Here is an 18,600-nt window from a genome sequence, read left to right on the forward strand (position 1 = left end):
GTGGCACACCGCCCATTAAAAAAGTGGCATATCATTTTGATATTATGACTCGATACCAAAAACATAATGAGGTTCAAGACAGTTATACCGCTTGATAACAACTCAAAATCCAAACACTGGCTCGGCATCATTATGAAAAACTATCAACAATGCAAATGGGTTCAACTGCCAAGCCCTTTAATCCCAATTACCAAAACAGGTAACACTAAAAACCAAACCCTCAGCAACAACATACAAGACATTCAAAGTGCTTTATACTTCTGATTCATAGCCAAGCAATGTTGAGTGTCCAAACGATTTGCCACGAGAACATGGTGGATATCGAGGAAGTGTATGAGGTTTTGAACAAGAATCTGGGTCGTCCATAGAATTCCACCAGTTATATTCTGTCCCCCAGTGGTTCTGACCATGTCTGGAACATCCCCAGTCCCTTGAACAACTGTGCCCACATCCAGGACCTTCAGAACGTTGTTGCACCACAAGTCTATCATCTGTCATCAGTGTGGTGATACACGATGGATGCCGTGGACAGCGTGAAACACGTGGTGATCCCCAGCAGGTCGTGGATGCTGCCTCAGAATCAGTTACACCATGAAGAGAGGAGCTGCAACCACCTTCCTGACTTACTTCCTCATCCTCATGCTCTCCCTCCTCTTCCTCTTCCTCTTCTTCTCCATCAATCTCACCCTCATCTCCATCAGCATCAGAGGGTGAGTCAATGCCAGCACCAAAGGCATATGGGGCATGGCGAGAGGCCATATAAAGGGGAGGTGCCCGCCGTCGAGGAAAGTGTCCCAGAGCCCTACATCTCCGAGGACGAGAACACCTGGGACATGCAACCGTGGATGTAGTGTCATTCACTGGACAGGATTCCCACGAGCGTAGCGGAACAAATGAGGGTGGGAGTGGGCGTGATGGCTTCGGTATAATGTCTACATTTGTGCTGTGCCGTTGCATGGCATCTTCAGGAATGTGGATGGCAACCGCATGACGTGGGAGACTCGAGTTTACTCGCACTTTGTCCCGCCAAGCTGTACGATGCACATTGCCCATTGGACTGTCATTTTCAGTGGATTCAGAACCACCACTACCACCACCATCTTGTGAGATGTACAACCAGTTGTCACTATCTGTTTCCCAGTTGCTGTGCGGGCGACCTTGACGCACCAGTGGACAGCAATGATGGCCGTGAGGTCCAGCAGTGAGCGATTGAGCACGGTGCAAGGCACACATGCAACTGCGATCTCCACAGACGTGTTCACATGCTCGGCAGGCAGATACAGAATTTTGGTGTTGCCGGCCACATTGAAGCTGCAGTGGACTCCGTTTGGAAAAGGCATATGGGAGACGATGTGAAGCAGTTGGACGGTCACGTTCAGGTTTGCGACGGACACTGTGCACAATATTCCGCGCAGCATGGATAAGACGGTTAACATTGGCGGATTCCGCTTGGTGCCCAGGATAGCCAACAGCACATTTAGGCTTGCGATGCCCACTTTCGATGCCATATATGCAGCTGTACATGCTCTGCAAGGACAGGGGGAAATCAAGGAATGGAAAGATAAACGTATTCCTAAGAAAACAAAGTTAAGAAAAAAACATGAGGTGCACAAACTTTCAAAAATCTGCTGAACTTCAAAAAGGATCGCTCTCATTCAAGGAAGTTGACCTCCTCAAGTGCTATCTCAATTATGAAACATTTCCAATTGCCTTCTTAACAAATTAGCAGCCCTCGTACACGTATAACGAATAGATGTTTCAGCATTTGTGGATGTCTTGTGCTGGTGCTTTCAAAACCAACAATACCTTGTGGACTCCATTAATAATCTCCTTGACTGGCCCGTTGCATGTATGTTGAAAGCGGGCTAAGGTGTTTGTCTTGGCATATGGGAGATAATGTGCATTAGCTTAACACTGAGATATCTGCAGGTCCAAAAAAAATGGTCATTGAGAAAAATGTCACGAATAGGAAGATAAAAAGAGATGTGCCAATTGGGACTTAGGTGAAGGCGCCTTGTGACAGGTATTAGCAAATAAAACCGTGAAAGAGCTCACCTCAAAGGTCCAGCGCAACAGAACTTCATGTTTGGTTGAATGAATCAATTTGGTTTCTCTAAACACATATTCATCGTTGTTTTCTTGAGTAAAAACTTCGTTACGAAAATTCTAGCGTATTTCAGGTGTGTTTTGTAACCAGATTTATTCCCCCTTGACTCCCCTGTCGACTCCTCTCTTCCCCCCTTGACTCTTCTCCTCCTTCCCCACTCCCCCAACCCTCCCTTACACTTGATCTACTCATCCCTACCTCGACTCCCCTCTCGCCCTTCCCTCTTTCCTTCGCCCACCCCTGCTCATTTCCTCCTCGTTCCTTTTGTCCCATTACTCCCCATTCTCATGAATACATTAAAATGGTAATTTTTTTTACAGTTCACAGAATGCTTTTCAAAATGACCTCTCGCCACTCAATTTGACCCGCAGCGTGAATACACTCTTCGATTCCCTCTTGCTCTTTCACCATGCCCTGGGTATCTTTCTCTCCTCACTCCACAGGGCATTTGGATAGCTCGACACTTCCACGCTAAACTGACCGAAATATGATGTAAACAACGTGCCAATCATGTATGAGACATAGATAGCACGGATTGAAAAAAGAGCCAGTCAGGTTGGCAGTGCGCCAGAGGCCGGAATTGCTCATGGCGATCTCAAGGCAAGATCACAAGCTTTAATATCCATGGGGAGTGAAAAGTGCTAGTAGGCCCCAGTTCGATTTTCCATAAGTACAGGAATTAAGGAAAGCTCTTACATCATCACCCATGCTCTCTCCACTCTCTATCTGGGGTTCATACATGGTTCATACATGCTTTACAGCAACTACTACAGCATAATCGTCACAATAATATTCTACATCGGAAAACACTCCTGACGTCGACGAATCTGAAACGAGTTGCGCTGCCATTTATTAGCACAGTTCTCCGAAACTGTGCGTTGATAATGCCCAACAAGCATGTCCATCTACTGGAGTACTGAATCAATCATTCCTGGGATGACGTCACAAAGCGATTGTGGCTTCCATTGTAGAAAGAAGAAATGGAGTGCTGAATTCTCTCGTGAACGATTTCGTTTTCAACATCACATATTCGCTAATGCCATGGACGGTTCACATGTGAATGAGCAACGACTTTCTTTTGACAGCTCTCATAAGGTCCCCCGCAGTTAACATCTATCATCACAACCTCATTTCCCCTCATTCCCTCTCTCCTTCTTTCATCCTTCCTTTGCTCTCTCTCCCAGGCAATGGAGGTTGACAGCTGTGCGGACTCTACATCTGTGGCCCATGTGAGTGTGTCAATGCGCCCACCGTTGACCAAGTGCACACACCACCCTTCCTACTTACTCTCCATTTATGCGATCACCTAGGGTTCTGTGCAGAATTTTTATGGGCGGTACCGGCCATATTTAATTTATAAACCTAAAACAAACCAAAGATCATTTAAATAAAAAACCACGTTCAGTTATTCGTGTAGGGACTATTGCATGTGATTCATTATAATTATCCAAAAATCATTTATATTGCACTGGACCTAGGTGAAGGATACGTCAAACCAATGAACATTTGAGGAGAGGGGGTGTGTTTTGTGGATGTAGACTGACAGCACCCCTGTAGGGTAGGAGTCATGCATATCATCGTGAAAAGACAACAGAAAGTGAGAGACATCAAGTGGTTGGCACCATCCTATGAAAGGAGCATTCGTTTTATCCTCAGAACCTAATGTCTGGATCAGCAGGAGCAGAACACATGTAAGAAGAGATCTGTGACAATAGAAATGAGTCCTCAAATATTGGAGGTCTAAACTGTTATGGAAGGGAAAAGATTGATTTGAGTGGGTGACGCACTAAGGGGCAAAGGACATTGGCATGATCGTGCTAATGCAATCAGTGCAGAAATGAGGCAACGGAAGCAGGTACAGAGAGAGTGCGATGAGCCAAGTGATTGCATTGATGATAAAACGACTTTGATTTCAAAATCTACAGTTTTGCGACAAAAATGTACATCACAATCTGGGTGAACAAATGGGTTGTTGAAAGCTCTGAGAGAAGCAGAGCTGTATCAATGCAATGGGCTCAGATCAATGTTATGGTTTTGGGAGTTAACCATAAACAACTGAAGAAAAGTACGACAGAAGGATAGAGAAGGTATTAATGGGTTGAATGAGAGATCGAGAGAGTGAGAGAGAATACTCAACAGTTCCTTGACTGAAGAGAGGCACAAGCAAGAGCACGCTAGGCCACGAGTAGCACATAGCGTATCTCAAACTACTTCCTAAAATATCTCAATTAATCCCACCCGATTGTGGAGTGTTGCATGGCAGAAGTTTGGCACAAGTCTTTCATAAACTGGTGGCTTGACCTGACGTTCAACTGTAGCTGATTTGCACAGGAATTTGTAATTTGTCTGGGATGACAGTTTTAACCCTGCTTGTCTTCACAAAAATACACTATGGGATATTTTACATACAAGTATTGCTTGCAAATGGAAAAGACAACTTCAGCTCATTTGAATGCATTTTAGGAAGATTCAGCTTGTTACAACTGTGTTTTTTGAGTTATCATGGTGGTAAACACTTTGAGATTCCACTAACAAAGATTAAGACTTCCCTTTAGAGAAGTCACACAAAAAAACATCTGGAATTCATGACTTCACCCACCCTGCTAATGGCAAGGAGTAAAGGTGAAGGCCGGATTCCCTTGGGAATCCTGGGCTGAAGGCCGTAGCATTGGTAGAACAAATGTTCAGCCGAGAACACCATCAGACTCAAGCCCATGGCCACCAGCAGCATGTAGAAAACACCAGCCATGTTGTCAACATCAAGCTTGCTGCTCATAACTTCATTCTTCTCCTTCTTACAGATCCCAGCCAACCAGATCATCTCCAACTCCTCAATTTCCGCTGTAAAGTGAATAACAAAAAAACATTGTCCACATGTGTGTTGGAGTTTATATTCAGATAAGCCCATGAATGCCATGAGGTTTTACAATAGCCAATTTTAGAACAAATATTCAATCTTGAAACAAAATATTCAATCTTGAACAAATATTCAATCTTGATTGAATAAAAATTCAATCATAAAGTAGATATCAGCAAAAATTCCCAGCATACACTTGGTATGGTCTTGTGCAGACCTCATGATTCTCAGCCTGGATCAGACCAGTTAGATTTTCAGAAAAAGAAGCATCTAGAGGTATTTTGGGGTAAAAGTCTGGAACAATGCTTTTTAACCGATGGCGGCCTGCAAAAGTAGTCACCGCTACCAATAATGCTACATTTAGATGAACTAGTACACCCGCAGACTCTGGGAGGGGCAGGAAGGGTCATTCCTCTTTGGGGTATATAGATTACAGTCGATGTAATGGCGGGTCTCAAGAACATTGGGTGTGTGTTCATTTACTAAGTTTCTTGTGGAGAGATCGCCAAGTGCTTCAAGTATTCGAGCAAGCACTCCATTCAAAACCATTAAGGAACAGCTGGCTTGGCAAGCGCTGGCTAGCTGCTTGGTAAAGGAGCACAACCGAGCTTCCTCTTTCAGTTTTGTATTAAACAGCAGGAGCAGTTTCAAAAGTTCTTTACGAAAAATGCCACGGTAGTGGCAGAAAGGGCCATGTTATTCACCCAACATTTGTGGGTTATATAGAGTACAGTAGATATTCGCTCAGTTCTGTAAGTAAATCCTACTTCACGGATGTCGGGATTCCTCCAAATTTCTTCATTTAGTGTTATAAAGGGCATTAGCGATTGTTTAAAAAGCTAAGCATACGTGTTTGTGGTTTATAATATTTTTACTTCCTGCAGAAGAAATAACCCCACAGAAATGCCATTATAACTATAACCTATTTATACACGTTATCACTGCAGGAAAAACGCCTTGGGGAAGTGGGACATTATTAGTATTAATATTATTTTGTAATAACATTAACAATATTCGATTAACATTAATTTTGTTATTAAAAGCGTCTTTTGAAAAACGCCACGATAAATCTTCTTCTTTGGACAAACTCCACGATAAAGCTAATTTAACATTTATATACACCTCAACATGCAACGCCATTGACGGCAATGGTGGGGAAAACCCGCTCGGGGGAGAAAACCCCCTTGGGGAGGGGGGCAAATGAATGCGCTACAACCTTAATTATGTAACCCTTCATCATCCTGTCAAGTTTGGTTGAGATTGGATAAGTAACGACAGAATGTATTGGCGTCAAAAATTCATCAGACAGACAGACAGACAGACACGAAATGGCGTATTTTAGTATGATTCCGAACTATGTACAAACAATTTTTCAAAATGAACTTTTTTCACAAACTAAACACATAGTTGGAGGTTACATTCTTGCTGAACTGAATGGGTCAATCCACACTGGGAACAAATCCATGCTTGCAGATATACTTCCTGAACGCATATACTTCCCTGAATATCTTCAAATGCATGAAGAATCATCTTGTCTCATAAGAACTGGGTCAAGCATTAATTGTCAGCATAGGAATGTCTGCTAATGTCTTGACTTTCGGTGGTCTAACAGATGTATTCATGAAAATGTACTTTATATGGGCTCAAGTTTCAACAGAATAAATATTGTCTTTGATCAATGCATACATGACTCAATCAAGTCGGGCACAAGGTCAAGGAGCAGTAAGAGTATTCAACCTGTCAGACGCGTTCTAGAAGGCCATCATGTTCCATTTCCAAAGCCATGGTCAAGTTTCCTAGCTCTGCCAGAAAGTAAAGCAGACTTGTCTTGGTTTATGTCTGAGCAAATGATTTCCAATGTTCCACCACACAAAGATTGTGGCTGCTGGGGGCTTCATGGATCAGTTATATGTTCAGTCACCAAATGAAAGCACTGATGTTAGTTCCCTGAGAGCTGCACATGAGGAAGCAGACACAAGTATGGTTCTTCATGCTATACATAGTGACTGTTGTCATTTCAGCAAGACAAAGATGTTCTTCTGCTACTAGTGGCTCATTTTCCTCGTTTTAAGGATAAAAAGTTACTGGTGAGGACTGGCACATCAAAGAAGAGAAAACAAGTACAGATACATTCAAAGTACACCACCCCCATGCCAAATAATTAAATATCCTACAGCGCGGCATTGTCGGGACGCCTCCGGCACCCGGCAATACCGCAGTGCACCTCATAGAGGCTGCATTGGGAGGGAGAGGTGTACGCTAATTGATTGATTAATTGTATAATTAAAATCAATAAAAGATTATCACAAAATATTTTCTTAATCAATTGGCTAATAGCATAACTAAACCACAAGTGCTTCATCCGAAGATGTATCTTTTAGGAATTTAATTAAATAAGTCATTAATAAAAAATTAAATAATTAATTGATCAATCAATAATTAATCAATTAATCAATAAATAATTAATCGATTAAATGATTAATCAATAAATCAAAAATATCCTTGATAGCCACATCACCTGGTCACTGTCAGGTCCAAATATTAGCTTCCCAGCTCAAAAGGTGCCTGAGATATTGGCCAAATGAGAAAGAAAATAAATAAATGATTAATAATGGAAATATATAAATAATAGTCATTAAAAAATTAAATTACTAATCAATTCGGTCACAGAACACATAAACCACCACCATTTCATCAGAATCTGTAACTGAAAAAAAAAAAAATTTTTTTTAGTACGTAATCGAATAATTAAATAATTAATCGATTAATTGATTAATCAATAAATCAAAAATATCCTTGATAGCCACATCACTTGGTCACTCATGTCCAAATATTAGCTTCCGAGCTCAAAAGGTGCCTGAGATATTGGCCAAATGAGAAAGAAAATAAATAAATGATAAATAATAAAAATAAATAAATAATAATCATAAAAAATTAAATTATTAATCAATTCGGTCAGAGAACACACAAACCACCACCATTTCATCAGATTCTGTAACTAAAAAAAAAAAAAAATTTTTTTGTCATTAATCGAATAATTAAATAATTAATCGATTAATTGATTAATTAATAAATCAAAAATAGCCTTTGCAGCCAAATCACCTGGTCATTGGCATGTCCAAATATCAGCTTCCGAACTCAAAAGGTGCCTGAGTTAATGGTCAGAAGAGAAAGGAAATTTGATTAATTAAATAAGTACTTAATTAATCGCTAATAATTAAATAACTCCTTAATTAATTGATTAATCAAAAAACAAAAAATAGTGTTTTTGACAAAGGACTTGCTCACTATTGTGCCGAAATTTCAGCTTCCTAGCTCAAAGGATGGCTGAGATATCGCCCGGACAACCAAGAAAACAAGAAAGAAAACAAGAAAACAAACAAACAACAAGAGTGAAAACTGAGTACTGCCTTTCAGCGTGCGTCACTGCCGAGCCCCCTTCGGTGCCCGGCAATGACGATTTGCAATGCCTGGAGATGGCATAGGAAAGGTGCGGTGTACAATACATTCCCATTGCTTAAGTGTTCAACAGTCTGCCATCAAACTCAGCACCTACACTTTAGTCTTCCCATGCACTAACTGGGTGTGATACTACGTCTTTACTACAACTGGGTGTGATTCATGTGTGATAAAATCACTCCAAGCCCTTGTCGAGTACTAAACAGTTTACATGGAGGAGCTTCTATGTTATCCGGCTTATCCCAGAGCAACCACATTGCCCGAACTCGTCTCCAAGGTCAAGGTCTCATGCTTGACGTGCAGCAGCCGGGCTTATGAGGGCTATTCATAGTTATTATGACTTTTCCCTTTCACATTTTGACCCAATAATAAAATATTTTCTCCATATTCTCAAAATAAAGGTTTGTTGAAAATTTTATGACAAAAGCGAAAATAGTAAATAAGTTATGGTCTGGATACAAACACACACGTACACATACACATACACACACACACACGATTACAACACACCATCTACCACAGTGCGTGCGTTAGACCAGGTCAATGTTGACAAAAAGATAACCATGGAGGCATTTTTTGTTAACAGGTGGCATACATGGTCACTAGAGGTATTTTAATGTGCTGAATTCAAATCAAGTGTATGCCGGACACGATTTTGCGATTTTAACCCTCTAAAGTAAAATTCAAAATGGCGGCCAGTTGCAATACAAAATATATAATTTATGCACCTCAAGAGTTGTTTTGCTCACAAAAAAATCACGGAAGACTTGTGTTAGTCATTTACGAACATTCATTTCAATACTTGTATTTCTAAAAGATTAAATATATCACAATATGCACATTTGCACCATGTTTCTGTTACATTAACCCTTCAGGTATCACCCACACTGGTGGAGCGCAAGTGGTCCGTACCTGGGTACAGGAACATACCGATACCACGTCTGGGGGGATTGCACACTGCCATGATTTTTTTTGCAGGTTCTGGGTCGCCAAATGTAGCGTTCTGGGTCATGCGAGTTATGGACGGAAGGTGGTGTCCTCGGAGAAAACGCTTCCCAGCAAGCTATGGCAGGTAAAGGTGATGCTCGTGCCATAAGAGCTCCCAAATCCACACTACAAGCTCTATGGCAGATACTGCTTCCCCATTTATATGGCTATCTGGAAAGTGTTGATCCTGGTTTGAAAATGTAGATAAGCTCGTTTGACACATACGCACAATCAGATACAATTGCTAAACTGATTGAAAAATTGGCGACGAAGAGAAAACGTGGGATTAATCGAAGAGTTTGGAGAAAAACTGAAGACAGACCCAAATCCAAATACCCAATTCGGGTGGCATTACATGCAAATGGTTGGAGTCCGATTGCTCTTCATTCGAGCAGAATGTGATCTTCACTTGTGCGCATTCGGACGTATGTTACCATACTTTTACCGCTATGGCCATCTCAATTACCCTCGGTCGGGCATGGGCTACCTTGCAGAAATGAATTGGTTCCCTCTTGAGGTTGAGAAGGAATTCAACGATGGCAACTTTGTGGTCAAGGCTACAGATTGACGTTCCAAGTGGATAGATGTAGACCATGGTTAAATCATTAAATGCAACCAGAAAGAGGAGCGGTGGCTTAGTTGGCATTACAATGACTGGCTCTGCACTAAGGAGATAAAATATCATATGAGACCAAGGCAATGCTGTCAGTCAAAGAGGATGAGGATGTGTATTCTTCCAACTACCATAATACAGGGAGAATGACCAGGGAGAATGACGATGAAGGCAATATGGCAAAGGCTTTGTTGAAGAACAAGGTATTCAACACTGAAGCAGTGAAGCTGATTGTCTTTCACTGGAAAATTTCATGAACAAGGACATGGTTATGTCTGCAATTCAGGAGTCACTTATTTGTGCTGCGGAACTGGGCCAAAAACAGCTTGATATCTTTGTGGAAAGATGATTGTGCAAAGTGCAGGATGATGCCGCCAAAATCGACTTCGAAGCACCTCTACATAAGAACCAGGTAGTGCACACAACGTTGAACACAACATTGTATACTGTAGTAGATGAAAGTAAAGGCAAACAGAACTCAATTAAAGTTGATAGAAACATCTTAAAAGATTCATTACAGCTTACAGGACAAGGCGCAGTGTGAACTTGGACAGAATTCTACAGCACTAACTAATGCCAGTTCCACTATCATCAGCGAAAACTGATTGGACATTACATGCGGCCAACAATTCTGTATTAGCAAAAGTGTTAACCAGTGATCAACCTGCACCAGAAGCTGTGTCAGTTAGTGGAACAAGGCAGGTGTTGGTTATGGCACTGGGAAAACCAAGAGAAGCAATTCCATTCAGTGAGTATGCAGATGTATTTGTTCAGATGGTTTATATAATGGGAGAAGTGTACGACCAGATTGATGTCGCATTCGACAGGTATTGGGAAAAAATCCATCAAGTCCCATCACCCATTCCCGGACCCGTGACCACATCACCCCCGACCTTTACAAGCTTCACTGGCTCCCCATCCCCCAGATAATCCAGTACAAAATCCTCCTCTTGACATACAAAGCCCTCCATAACCTGGCCCCATCCTACCTGGCTGACCTCCTCTCCAGACACACTCCCACCCGCAACCTCCGCTCTGCTGGTACCAACCTCCTGACCCCCTCCATCCGGACCAAATTCAGATCCTGGGGGGACAGGGCCTTCTCCAGCGCTGCTCCCACCCTCTGGAACTCACTACCTCACACCATCAGAGACTCCTCCTCACTCACCACATTCAAAACATCACTAAAGACCCACCTGTTCAACACTGCATTCAACATTCAACCCACAGCATTTAACCCCTGACTATCTCTTCTCCTTCTCCCTCCTTTTGCTTTAAATATTTCCCTATTGATTCTTGTCTTTTTGCAATTGTTGTTTTCATGTATTGTTATGCATTATGTTTGCATTATGCATCATGCATGCATTATGTTTTCATGTCTTGTTATGCATTATGTTTGCCACTCTGTCAAAGCGCCTTTGGGCTTCTGGAAAAGCGCTATACAAAATAAATGAATTATTATTATTATTATTATAAGTCCGGGACGCGTGTAAAATGCAAGCATGGCATAAAACTAATACGGCATCGTGCAGAAGGCCAGGAGCCACCACCAGCAAACTGGTCCAACTTTGTAGCACTGAAAACAGAGCTGGCCTGGGTTCTATCTGACCACCTCATCTAGCAGAGTCCCATAGGTAAATCCATTGTTGTATCTGGAGGATTTGTCGAACCCACAACTGTGAATTCATCTAATCCAGAATTAGATCTCAGGTCACTACAAGCTGAGCACGAGGAAGCTGACACTCGGGACTCGTTATCCATTGTCTGCATGCTAATGTAGATTCAACTGTGGTGTCAGTGCACGACACTGATGTTCTGCTGCTGTTGTTGGCATATTCTAATAAAATGCTATGTTTACATCTGTGGATGAAGGCTGGCACTGCCAAATTTCCAAAATTCATTCCAATAGGCCTACATGGCATCCGTAGCAAGCTTACTATTCCACAAGTAGAAACAATAATCAGATTTCACTCCATTACTGGATGTGACAGTGTGTCACAGCTTTTTGGTCACCCCAAGGTAACTGCTTGGCCCGTGTTCAAGGAACACCATTTGTTGTTGAACAGTCTGGGTAAAGGTGACATCACCGATGAAATCATCAATTTATCAAAGATCTTAATTTGCAAGTTGTATGGATTGTCTGATGTCGCCAGTTGTGATCAGGCCCAAGTCAAGCTGTTTCATGGGGTGACTTTACCTCCCACATCTGACGCAGCATGGTTCCACATTAGGCATGCTCACTACTAAGTGCAATATTTAGAACCAATCACACTTCCTTCACCTTCACCCATGTGTAACATCAATGGGATGGACTCATAAGGATGAGAAGTTGGTCCCAGAATTACAGTATTTTCCCACTCTCCCATTCCCAAAGCATACAGAGAGATTGTGTCCTGTAGGTGCACAAATGGGTGCCCGAGTATGCGCTGCAGCTGCAGAAAGTTAAGTTTACTTTGTACAGAAGGCTGCAAGTGTTCGCCCACCGACAGGCAATGCCAGAACATTTTGTAGGACGAAACATCCAGAACTGTTACACTGATTTTGTTATGCATAAGATTCAGTACAGGGGGCTGCAAAAGTAGGTATACAGTAAGGATTATACCAGTATTACCAGTATTATAATAGTGGTGCTAGGATTCATTTAATACTAGAATTCATTTAATTCATTAAAATCATTATTACCATTTTTAATATTTTTATTTTCGTAATTTTTTCTATGATACATATATTATTTGCAGGTGAAGTGGAAATTTAACGATGGCTGGTAATTCAACGGACGAGGAGCGCAAATGGATTTTGAAACAGTACTGGAAGACAGAGAATAGTGAACGTGTGCGAGAGCAGTGGCGAGAAACATTTGCATCGCCTCCACCAACGAGGCTCACGATTTACCGGATACGTGACAAATTTGAGAGGACGGGGTCTATCCACAACTCGCCGAAGAGTGGTCGACCAGTCACCGTGACAACGCCAGAGAATGCAATGCAAGTCGCCCTGGCATTTACCCAGAGCCCTCAGAAATCGAAAAACAGGGCGTCATCTGAATTGGGTATTGAACGCAAATCGTTGGGTCGTTTGATGCACCGTGCAGGACTGAAAATGTACGTGCCATGATTGATACATGGTTTATTAGAGGATGACTCGGATCGGCGTTTACAATTTTGCGAAGCCATCCTGAACGAGGAACGAGAGGGTGACAGCATTCTGCGCAAAATCGTGTGGTCCGATGAAGCAAACTTTAAGCTATCGGGTGCCGTTAATCGGTACAATTGTGTGTACTACGCAACTGAAAACCCTAAAGTCATGATTGAGCAACAGCTCAATCAACCTGGGGTGACAGTGTGGGCTGGCCTGTCCTGCAAAGATGTCGTTGGACCTATCATTCTGCACAGGACTGTCGATCAACACGTGTATCTGAACATGCTGACGGATACAATCATACCACAGGTACGCAAACAACAGCAGCAGGACGACTTCTACTTTCAGCAGGATGGGGCGCCACCACACTTTGCACTCACTGTGCGTGCGCTACTTGACAAAGAATTTCCCAACAGGTGGATTGGACGTCGGGGAGCCGTTGACTGGCCACCACGTTCGCCGGATCTCACCCCTATGGACTTCTTTTTCTGGGGATGTGTAAAAGACAGGGTTTTCGCACGCAAGCCATGTTCTGTTGATGCCATGATTCAGTTCATACGGGAGGCTTGCCAGGAAATTGATGCTGATAAAGACCTTTGTGCCAGAGTGTGCATGGGTGTCCACACTCGACTAGTGGAGTGTGTGAATGCCGGGGGCAAACAGTTTGAACATTTGAGGGATTAATATGTTTATTATTGATATGTTTATTATTGATATGTTATTATTGATATGCTTGTATAATCAATAAAATACGTTTTGTGCGCACGTTTTGTTTTTCATTACTGCATACCTACTTTTGCAGCCCCCTGTATTTATTAAAGATGAGTGGGATTTTACACATTTATGTGGTTGTGTGCGATTGTAGGTGGGAGGGGGTATTTTATTGGGAGTGGGGTGGAGTTGGATATAAAATAGCTTGAGTTCATATTTAACTGAGATGAATGTATTACATATTCATGGCGTCGCAATAATATCTACAAAGTTCTTGGATTTTGTCCTCGCAATGAAGTTTCCAAAGAGAAATGGGAGGGGTTCTTCTTCAAAATGCAACATGCCTGCCAGAATTTTTTTTTTGCAAATTATGTTTTGTCATCTATCTATAATTCCAGTAATCTCTGTCTGTCTGTACGTTTGTCTGTGACCGCTGTTTCTCGACAACCACGGGTCCGATATACTTTTAACTTGCCAGGTATATTGCTGGGGACCCGAGGATGTGCCTTTTCAAGGGGATGTGCCTTTTCAAGGTTTCATATTAATCGGACAATTACTTACCGAGCTATGTCCAAAAAACGATTCAACCAATCAGAGAGCAGCGAACGATCGCGTGTGCCGAACGTGGCGGGCACACTCTGCCTCGGATGGCACATTTGACAGCGTATTCATTTATTTCACGTTTGCAAACTATGTTGGCGTTAAACTATGTTTTACAACTAATAAAAACGAATTTGCGTTTCATTCGCTTTCCTGCGCGTTTGTGCACGCGATGGCGATTTCTTTACCAAACTCCGGAAGCCGTTCGCTTTGGACCAAACCATTGCATGTAAATAGAGGGGGGGGATTGTCACCACTCGCAAGCCGTTCGCTTTGGACCAAACCATTTCATGTAAATAGAGGGGGCGGGGGGGGATATAATTTTAGATATAGATATAGTACGGGCATGCCCTAGTTTTTACAAATTCTGAATCCAGAATTAAAAACTCCATTTAGTGCATGTGTTGGAACCCATCTGTGGATCGGTCCCATCGGCCGATGGGTCTGCATTGTCATTTCTCGTGCATCCACAGATGGGTCGCCCATCGGCCGATGGGCGACCCATCTGCGGATCCGCAAACGGGTCAGACCCATCGGCCGATGGGACCGATCCACAGATGGGTTCCAACACATGCATATGAAGACAGCTGAATGCTTGAAGTATCTTTGCAACTATGTAAACAAGGCAAAGTATATATACGGTAGCCATTTTTAATATAAATGTGGGGTGAAAAAGCATTTAAACCTTCCAATTTATTGTTGGTCCAGTTTTATATAATTGTATTCTGGTAAATAGTCATTTTAACATGAAAATATCTGCGTTGGAATAATTGTATTAAACTTGTGTCCATTCTATGATAAAAAAAAGTAAAAATAGGGAAATCATTTTGTATTGAGGATTAAAGGGATAAAATTAAAAAATAGAAAAAAATAATAATAATAAACAAGAAGACCTCATGCAGACCACGATACGTGCAAAATCCACCACTTCCCCCAAAAAGTTGTCATGGATACATCAAATTGTCTATTTCATTAAGATTAAAATTGACGATCTTAATCAAAGCTCGGGTCAATTGGATTAAAATTGATGATTTTTCAGATGGAAATTGATGATATTAGAAGTTTGACCTTGAGTTGACCTTTGACCTTTTGGCATAAAAAATAGTTGGTTTCCCAATTTAGTGACTCAATATGGAAATGATGTTCAACTTTCAAGTCAATCGGATGAAGAATTACAATTTTAGAAATTCGACCTCAGGATGACCTTTGACCTCAAAATCAATAGCTTTTTCCTAATGGCTTTTTCCTTAGGGGAGGGGGAAGGGGGGCAGGGAGAAAGGGAGGGGAGTGGGGATGGGGGGGGGGGTTAGGGGAGGGGAGGAGGGAGGGGGAGAGGCAAGAGAGGAAGGGGGTTCATATTATATATGCTGGATTGCTGGTGGGTGAATGGGCTGAATGTGGCGTTCATCACGTTTCTGAGTTAAGTGTGATGCCGATCAGGAAGAAGAGGAACCCCACTACCAACTTCGCACACTTCCGGAATTGTTTGATTTATTTGTATTCAAATGTCTGGTGATTGTTTTGTATTTATTTCTGCGAATGTATACTTGTATATAACTGTCATTAATTTAAAAAACTTAGGCACAATGGAGCAATTTCTTTAAAAAAAATACTCCAAAAAAACGATCTTTAAAATTTTTTTTTTTTTTTGCCTAAAACACTTCCAGGCACTCACTGATGAACCTCTGAAAGTTTGACGAAGATCCGTTCGGCCAACTCTGAGAAAAATGGCGACACAGACAGACAGACACACACACACAGACTGACATCTCTCTTATATAGTAGATTAATTATTAGTCTATATTTAGAATAGACTTTAGAATATATGACAAAAATAAACACCCACAAAAAAAATCCTTGGCTAAATTATACTTTTCAATGCAATGTAAATTATTTGCACCCTCCCCGCCCTCCCTAACCTAAAATTTCACCAAAGGAAATCCTCGAAAAGTCATAAAATGTGATTTCTAAGCCATGCATCTACACTACGCACAATAAGTTAGGGATATTGGCAGGTTCTTCGGTGTGGTTGATTTTGTGTATTAATTACGTTGAAAAAGGTTGTTGGTCCTAATTCTATGGTTATTAATGAGTGGGGAAAAACACAGCATTCTTGATTTCAATAACATAACCCTAACCCCTATAAAAAAAAAAAAACTCACTCTCACAATATCCCTAACTTATTGTGAGTAGTGTATGATCCTTATATATATAATCCAATAGCTTATAAGTTCAGGCATGTGATGATATGCACAACTTTAAAGAAAAAAAAATCATTTAGACACCTTTATGAGCAGAAAACAGGCTGTTAGGGTTAGTTATTTAGGTTACGTTAGGTATAACAGAAGGCAAGGCCTACAACAAGCACCATGTAAGATCACACGACGCTGTAAATTAATCAAAACTGAACGAGATATATCTCTATATATAAAGGAGGAGTGTCTGTGTGTTTGTCTGGATGTCCGCTTATAACTCAAGAACCACACATCGGAGAAAAGTTTTAGACACAGATTCGGAATCAGCATAAAATCCCGGTGGTTATAGGCTACTTTTTATTTTAATATCAATGGTTTAAAAACCTGGGCCAGCTGCAATTCCAGGGTGTAGTTTGTGGCGGCGCTATTGCCCCTTTCCGATCCCATGACACATTGCGGTTCCGGTCCGCGATAAGGTCTATGCGCTATCACCGACACTTTTCCACCTTTTAATCAGATTTACCTTATCGTCCATCGTAACCACATTACGCTTGGAAACACTAGCATTATCCTTCTTCGGACCCATGGCTAACACAGACACAGTAAAGGAATACTGTACGTCGCCTGTTTTGAATGAGAATCAGCGGTTGCGTGTACGTACAGTATACTGTACATACATATTTATATATTTTTAATGTGCTTTTTATTGTATTTTAAATTGTTTTTTAGCTTATTTTATTGTTAATTTATGTACTATTTTATTTATTTTAAATATATTTTTAAGGAAAACAAATGTTTTCACGTCCGTAGGAGTGACGTAATGTCGCACATAATGACGTTCGCTGCCCGGTCATGAAAGAAATTATGATTCTCTTGCCAAAGTGACATGAAGATCAGGCAGTAAACCTCCCAACTGAGTTTCTCAACAGTCGTCAGCCTCAAGGACTCCCAACACACAGGTTGATTCTCAAGGTGGGAGCATCAATCATGCTTCTAAGGAATCTTGATCCACCAAAGCTGTGTAATGGAACACGATTGACAATCCAGCAAATGATGCCGCATGTCCTAGAGGCAACCATCCTCTCAGGACAATACAGAGGAGAGAAAGTATTCATTCCAAGGATACCACTTATTCCACCTGACCTTCCATTCTCCTTCAAGAGGATTCAGTTCCCCATCAGGCTATGTTTTGCTATGTCCATCAACAGGGCGCAGGGGCAATCAATGAAGGTTGTAGGCCTGAACTTCACAGAACAAGTGTTTGCCCATGGCCAGCTGTACGTGGGCTGCTCGAGGGTTGGAAAACCAAGCAATCTTTATGTCTTGGCACCACGTAAGAAAACCAGAAATGTTGTATACCCAGAGGTTTTGAGAAATTGAAAATTGAAAAAACGTCATGTAGGAAATGTACTGTGATATTGCTCTAAAATATACAAGTTCTTTTCATCATATATTTGTATTATTCTTATTCAACCCGGGCGAAGCCGGGTACCTCAGCTAGTGTATATATATATATATATATATATATATATATATATATATACATACATATATATAATTTTGTTTTTTTATTCCCTTTGTTTTTTATGTTTTTTTATGATGGTTAAACTTTCGGTGTCACAAAACAATAATTTCCCTGGATATGGGACAATAAAGATTATCATTATTATCATATATGGTTGATATATTGGCCTCGTTTAAGACATATCCCAGTTTACAACCACTTTTGTGGCCTTCAGAGATTCCAATAAATAAATTGGCAGATTTCCAATAAAAATCATAAAAGGATCGTAATTTTTTTTTTCCGTTCTATATTAATGCACGACCATTGTGACTTTAGGAAACAGTGTTTATTGACCGTAAATCGCTACTGCTCCAATTAAAATAAGGAAAATTATCGAGCTAGTACAATCTCATGAATTAATAAAATTTA

The 18,600-nt window shown here is 41.2% G+C and overlaps 1 pseudogene; it reads right to left on the reverse strand.

Moving 5' to 3' along the window:
- Positions 1 to 252: 252 nt before the first annotated feature.
- LOC137430846 (glutamate receptor ionotropic, NMDA 2A-like) overlaps positions 253 to 18,600 on the reverse strand; it is a 566,227-nt pseudogene continuing 547,879 nt past the window's right edge.

Source organism: Myxine glutinosa, chromosome 1 (assembly GCF_964187855.1).
Source record: "Myxine glutinosa chromosome 1, kmMyxGlut1.1, whole genome shotgun sequence".
Taxonomy (NCBI): Eukaryota; Metazoa; Chordata; class Myxini; order Myxiniformes; family Myxinidae; genus Myxine; species Myxine glutinosa.